Source organism: Spea bombifrons, chromosome 7 (genome assembly GCF_027358695.1).
Source record: "Spea bombifrons isolate aSpeBom1 chromosome 7, aSpeBom1.2.pri, whole genome shotgun sequence".
Taxonomy (NCBI): Eukaryota; Metazoa; Chordata; class Amphibia; order Anura; family Pelobatidae; genus Spea; species Spea bombifrons.
The window spans coordinates 17,190,001-17,197,814 of record NC_071093.1 but is presented as its reverse complement, the minus strand read 5'-3'; the positions used below and the strand labels follow the sequence as shown (position 1 = coordinate 17,197,814).

Here is a 7,814-nt window from a genome sequence, read left to right as displayed (position 1 = left end):
TGCTAATAAGTGTATAAAATCAAGCACATAGAGAGCAATCTCCATGGACAAATGGCAGTAAAATGGGTCATACTGAGATCAGTGACATTTAATAAATCCCAACTTTGTCACAAGCCAGTTTGTGAAATTTTTGCCCTGCTACATCTGTGAGTAACAAAAGCTCAGCCACAAAGCAATAAACCATGAACACTCACATAGCGGGGCTGCCAAGTGCTGAAGTACGTAGCGTGTAAAAAATTGCCTGTTCTCTGTAGGATAACTTACCAAGGTCAAAATTGCCTCTAGAAGCAACATCAGCACAAGCATTGTGCATTGGATAACGGTTTACCATGGCCGAGCAGCTGTTCGAGGGGTGGGGCCCTTAACAGATTCTCGCACCGGGCCCTGAGGTTTCTAGTTACGCCCCTGGGGCTTGGGTTAGGCCCTTTAGTTCCAGTGGAGGGCAATGTTATTGCTACTGCATACAAAGACATTTTAGATAATTGTATGCTTCAAACTTTGTGGTACCAGTGTGGTGAAGGTCCTTTTCTTTTCCAGCATGACTGTGCCCCTCTGCACAAATGTGGCCCGTCGGACAGCACAGCAGTGTCTTTTGTACCGCACAGAGGAAGCGGAACCTAGCGGAGTCTCATGAATTTATGTCACATCACATGATTCCGCTCCCTTCCTGCTTGCGCTGTTCGGCACAAGAGAAGTTGCTCGCGAGCTACAAAGTAAGAAGCAGCAGCCCCTTCGTAAGTCTGCAAGTGAGAGGGTGGGTAAGAGGGTGGGGTTGTATGCGTGATTGAGGGAATGAATCTGTGAATTAATGAATATATGAATAAGTGTATGTGTGATAGCATGGATGTGTAAGTGGGGAGCATGTTACAGCCAGGTTATATATATATATATATATATATATATATACATACACCGTATATTCCGGCGTATATGATGACTGGGCGTATAAGACGACCCTCGACTTTTCCAGGTAAAATATAGAGTTTGGGCTATACTCGCCGTATAAGACTACCCCTCTACCCAGTATACAACAACCAGCCAATGACGGCAAGCGATGTACCTTACCGGTGATTGGCTGATTGTTGTACATATACATACATACACTGCCCTTACACACACACACACACACACACATATATATATATATATATATATATATATCTACACATACTAACATACGCCTGTCCATACATACACATTTATACACTGCCCTCACCACACACCCCTGCCTTTACACACACATAAAATACGGTATATATATATATATATATATATATATATATACACACACACACCAGCTTACAAACACACATACCTACACTGCTCTTACACACACCTGACCATACACATACACTGACCATCTCACACCAACATATATATACATACACTGCACTTCTCCCCATCTCTTACCTTTCTCATCTTCTTTCTTCCATCCAGTTGTGGGAACGTGAGGTCTGTCATTTCAGACCTCTGCTTTACTGCTCCCTCAATTGATGCCGAGCGCCGGGACACGACTTCATCCCCGCGCTCGGCATCAATAGCCGGCGCGTAGTGATTAGGGAGCACGGAAGCCGAGGTCTGAAGTGCCAGACCTCGAGCTCCCTAATGTTGGGCTAGTTAGAGGGAGGTCGTGATCTCCCCAACCAGCCATGCTCATCGGGTGCCCGCTGATCAGGGCTAGTTGGGGAGATCACGATCTTGCACCTACCTCGGTGCGGCCCTGAAGACCGGCCCAGGGGAGGCGGCTTCTCAGCTCGCCCCTCCCCTAGAGATTCGTAGCTTCGTGGGGAATCTCCGGCTCGGTAAGTTTTAGTACCCGGCGTATAAGACGACCCCCGTCTTTTGAGATTTTATCGGGTTAAAAAGTCGTCTTATACGCCGGAATATACGGTATATATATACCGTGTTACTTTCCAAAATTACTTTTATTAAAAATGTCAGTTTCAACCCAGAATTTTCATTTTGGTGCATCTCTAGAATAAATAGAACAATTTAATTTTTACGTATCCAGAGATAAAATGCCCTCCTGGATTTGTAGTCGGGTGTAGTAGGCCCAGAAATCAGTGAGAGGCATTGTCAAGGATTTTCTGTCATTTACTATATTTCAATCTGCATGTCTTATTAAAGGCAGTTTTTTCTCTCAGTGTAAAATGAGTGCGGCCCCGAACATATACATTTCTGATGAAGTGGCCCCCTGCAGGAAAAACTTGGACACCCCTGCCCTAGGGTGTCTAGTTTTCAAAAATATATGGTTTTATTGCGCACATTAAACTGGCCAGGGACAAAGATGTACCAAATAGGGCATGGACACAGGATCACCAAATGTCGAAGTTCAACACTGAAAAATGTGCATGCCCCAAATGCGGCACTTTTGCCCCTAAACAGCTAGGCAAAGTATCACTGTACTCAGATGTTGCTGAACACATATTGGGGTGGTGTTTGACAGTGACATATTCCAGGAGCTGTAAGTCTATACGTGAAGTTAAATGTGACTACCACAAAGTTTAACAAAGATGGTGGTAGAATTAGTGCATGGAAAAAGTTAAAATACTAGCATATGAAATATCTTGTGGTGTCTAGTTTTTAAACATATATGGTTTGATGGAGTAAATTGCATTGGACGGCTTCAAAGATGTCCAAAATAGCACATGGGGGCAGAATTACCGGATTTAGAAAAATGGTTTTGAAATAACAAAAGGCTACTTTTACTAATTGCCCTATAACTTGCATAAAAAAACAGGGTATTTCTAAACTCAGGACAAATAGTATTATCTATTAAACATTATTTTTTTCATTAGCTTATAAAAGATTTTTCAAGTAAAAATCAGAAAAAGTATTTTTTATATTTTTTTTAAAATATAATTCTTGTCCTGAAAAAAAAAAAAACTTGTGTGGGTTCAGTAAATGGGAAAGAAGAAAATTAGAGCTAAACACGAGGACCGCAGAAATGTTAAAAATAAGCGTACAAGGGTACAAAAATTTAAAATTTTAATCAGCCATTGTTACGTGGGGTTGAAAATGTAAGAGGCAGCCATAGACTGATGTAAAGCTCGATACGTAACACCTTAGTCTGGGATCAGTATTTCTCTTTGAATGGGTTCACAGCCATTCGCTATGATTAGACTAGAATGCCCTAAACATTAGCCTGGTATTCCCACATCTTATTATAAACAAGGCTCTCATTTTATTTATCTCTTTAATGTCTTCTACTTTATGAATGATAAACATACTTGTAACTAAAGACTAAGGTTCTTGAATCTATTAAGTCATGTATGAAAGAATACAGTAACTGTGCAGACTGCCCATCATGCCTGTATTGTGTTGGATCTTTGGCTGTGCAGACCCCAACAAGCGTGTTGTAAACAGTCAGGTACGTACGTTTGTACAGTCAGGTCTCTTAATAAGGGATATAAACGTATGCAGCTTGTCCTGAAAGCTGCGATTATAAATGTCGGTATTTACGTTTGTTTTCACTCATAGACCTCATTGTAGTGCCATTTAACAGTAACGTTAGCGGGGTTAAATGGATAAACTTAAACCGGCAAAAAGGCAAGTAAAACAGACTTATCCGTACTCAAAATCGCATATATATATATATATATATATATATATATATATATATATATATATATATATATATATATATATATATATACACGTTAAATATAGGCTTCTCCCACAAATTATAGTGTCATGAAAATAACACCACTTATGTTATAGAGGTACGAAATACATATTAGGGCCCCTTAATATCTCCGTCTCAGCAGGGGTTTTCCTCTCGTGCGGCAAACGTGAAGCACCTCACCGACATGTCACCCACTGCAGCGCAGTGACGTAATACCAAGATGGGAGGAGCCATAGAATCCTGCTTTCACTGGGCTATTGTCAGCTGGACCGTGCACGAGCAGTGGGCAGGGTGAGCATTGGAGAGACCTGCAGGCCTATTGGACGGTGCCCTGCGCGCGCCTCTGGCGGGAGGAGGTGTGAGAGAGGTGTTGCGTGTGATCGGCTGGAGAGTGCGCATCACCGGACAGCGGATACACCGAGCTCGAGCTGACAGAAACAGTCTGCACCTGACCGGCACGCCAGAACGTGAGCGGTCGCCGAGTAAAACCTATTGTAGCTGAAGTCACCACACGCACTGATTTACAGAATTTAACTGTGCAGTCCGGTGAATACCGAAAACCGATTACTGGGATCCGCTGCTGGACAGCCATAGTGTGAGGGCACCTCGTTCTCTGCTGCACCCCAGGCCCACCTGGTGCATCCATCCTCAGCGACAGATACATCTGGAGGTGAGATGTGGAGCATTTACAGCTAAGCAGGTCTAATGGTACAGAGACCGGCTGCGTTCATAGCCGACGCTGTATTGTTAACATAGCAGCCTATGGTCATGTCAGCATTGCTCAGAGCGTTATCAGAGGATCTAACTAAAATGCACACGCTGAATTAATAACTCGCTGCAGGTGGGAGCTCCCCATGACATATGTTGTCCTGTTGGGGTTACTGTGGGGTGTGACGAGTTTCACGAGCCGCATCACCAGACATCTTTCCTGTATACCCAAAGTGCCCAAGTCCTGGAAATGAGACATCCCCTCAAACAGCAGACCTTTCAGGGATGACCTCTCAATATAGGAATTAACTTCTGGCTCTGGTTACATCCAGATGCTGGGCTATGACTGGTAATTGTGTGTTTCTACCCCGATTCATCCTGCCTGCCTAAGATGTTACTCAGTTTTGTCAAGCACTATATTTTTAAAAGTTTATATGCTGATTTAACCCAGTGTTAATGTTAGTGGCTTAACTAAGACTTTTCTTGAGTGCCAGGCGTGTTGGGCACCATTTCAACCTTAGGTAAAAAGGTGAATTGGCAGCGGGGTCGGATTCATATTTATTCCTCAGTAAATACTGGCGATGTTGGTATTTTAGCAAAAATAGTTTAGTCTGGTATTTGCTGTCCAAAGTATGTTAACAAATCAGGTTATATGCTATGCAGCTAAAGTAGAACAACATCCTTCTGGCATTTCTAGAATGTTATTAGATCATCAGTGCAGTTACTCAGAAGCCATGTCCATCTGCTAATGTTTTCTATCACCTTACTCTTTATTGGGGATGACAGCTGTCTTGTCATGTTGTGGGCCATTGTATCACTCAGGATATGTTCTTTATCCTAATTCATTAAAATGCAGAAGGACAACTAAAACAGTCATATGAATTGTTGAGTGTTAAACCTCTATTTTTTTTGTAAACTGCCTTTTTTTTAAAAAAATCCACATGTTCACTTTTTGATTTATATACAGATAGATGAGGAAAGTGGACCAGGCATTTGTGATTTGACATGGTTATGCATATGCTGTGGAATGCACAGAGTAACTTTTTTTTCCAATGATCAGGGGGTTGTGAGGTTTTGTATTCTGGCTTCACATTTTTTTTTCCTGTGCTTTTGTTATGGATTAAGGTACCCATGATGGGAACAGATTTAGGATTAATACGCAAAATCCCGCACTGATATCTAGATTACTCTGCATACTGAGATCTGACTGCTGCATGTTAATGCCATCCCCCACCTTTAGGTTCTGTCATTGGAAAGCTGATCACAGCATCTTTTAGCACAATGGGAACAGCAGATCTGTGGCTCACAAAAAGGCATAATTCATCTGACTAAAACTGTATCACCTCCATTAGACACATGTATTTGTATCTTCCAGTGTTAGGTAGACTAGCACCTACACAAATGCCGTAGCTTTGCAGTGTTTTTAAAAATAGGAAATGAGGTGAAATGTTAATGACTTGCGTATACACATAGTTTCAAGTAAATATAACATTAATGCTTCACTAACTTTTGTTCATATTATAAAAGTATTCTCTGTGCAAGAATACTAACTAAAACTTCCCACCTTTTATGTCCTATTCTACATCCTGGTGTTTTTAGATGCAGTTTACAACACAGTTAACACAGTTCATTGTGATCATTTTGATTAGCATTGTGCTATGTTTGTGTTGTATGCCACATATAAAAGCCAGGATATAGGGGAGAAAACACAAAACTTCCTATGAGGGAAACTGTTTCAAAATTTTGTAGTACGCAAGTATTTGTGTACTTTGCTGTAGTCAATGATAGACCATTGAATACACGATTGTTTTTGTTTTTTTGTTTAGGTGGGGTTGGAATATTTGTGGACAATATTATACTGTGAATTTTGTTTACTGTGAATTCATAAATATGTGCTCCTTTGTGTGCTCTTCAGTGGTCACTTTGGTTATAGAAGGTAACACCATCTTGACCTAAAGTCTGTGCACATGGTTTATCCCCAACTATTTCCCTATTTACATATAGTTTGATTGCCGTACTCAAAAATCTGTATGTGTATTGTTTGCGCTCTTTTGGTTTTAAATATTTGTTTTGGTAAGTTTTAGTAGTATAACACGTATATTGATAACCAATTAAGGTAAGCCTGTTGTAATCCTGGCTGGTTGTAAATATTGCACATTTTATTTCACCAGTGTTCTATTGAATTGTATTCTATTGAATTTGGGACATTCAAAGTGATGTACCTGTATTGTTACAGTATATACATACTATGCATTCTTTGACCTATAATCATATTGTGTGCATTTAGGTACAAACTACATTATATTTTAGTTGTAAATCAATGTAATTGTATATTTTAAATTTAAAAAAATCATTTAATTATACTGTATGATAATATATATATATATATATATATATATATAATTATATTATATGAATACATGTAGAAAATTATATAATGAACGCTTGCTCTCCAAAAATTGAAGTACAATGTAGAGAATTCTAAAGGTTATGCTTATCTTTATGAATGTCTTCATCTACCTAAGAAGTGTATCTTACTCTCATCAATTAATCTAGAATGAATGCACAGACTTACTACAGTAAAAAATATTTATTTACTGGTGCTTTTTTTTTTTTTTTACTTTTGTTTAAGATTACAAACTGTGCTAAACTTTTGGATGCCCTTCCACAATGCAGGTTGTTTGTGAGAGGCTTTAACTTTAAATGCTGCGCTTTCAGGCCAGGCCATTCTCTGTGGGAAAGAGGGGATATTGTAAATTTATTTACAAAAAATCCAAACTTACCGTTCCACATCTCTGAAAATGGTTTGTTAATTTAAAAAAAAAAAAAAAGTGTAACTAAAGGCGAGCTATCATGAAGGTTTTTGTAAGTATGGTATGGGAAAGCCCTCTACATGATTCAGTGAAGCATGCTATGTTTGGTTCCCTGGTCTCTGTCTTTTACAGTCGGTTGCACTCCGACATTGGTCTGAAAGAACTGCTGAGTAGGTGTGCAGATGTGCAGAGGTATTTTAAGCACATACACTTCTGTTTCTCACTTCTAACTGGGATTCTGCAACACAAATAAAGTCTGCTAAATGCGTAGAGATGCAGTGGCCCAGCAGCCAATATTTCACAAACACATTCAGGTGTGTGTTTGTTACTCTAGGGATATAGGACTAAGCCTTGTTTTTTCTGTAGTAATGTTACTTTCTGGCTATCATATGCACCTAAATGCATATGTGGTCCCTTTAAATTTCTTGTGGCATCCAATTTGCAAATTGGACCCTAACCCTCCCCCTATTTTGTGTGCAGGAGATGTTCATCCAAACACATCTTCCTGTGTATGATATTTACCTCCACTCAGCTATAGCGCTGACGTGGAGAAGTCTGTGTGTGGGGGTCATATTGCAACTTTCCTGCCAATGATTGGCTGCTGTCTATTCTGAAAGGGAAACTACCATTTAATGTGTATCTACTTTTCCTTATGAAATGGGAACAGA

General features: G+C 39.9%; 1 protein-coding gene across 3 annotated transcripts in view; it reads left to right on the top strand.

The window, feature by feature from the left end:
- The first annotated feature begins 3,953 nt into the window (after positions 1–3,953).
- ADARB1 (adenosine deaminase RNA specific B1) overlaps positions 3,954–7,814 on the top strand; it is a 50,834-nt gene continuing 46,973 nt past the window's right edge. For 2 of the 3 annotated variants that reach the window (XM_053472248.1, XM_053472245.1), the window contains exon 1: positions 4,122–4,295. The gene's annotated coding sequence lies outside the window, so the exon portion shown is untranslated. The other variant, XM_053472247.1, reaches the window with a different exon arrangement.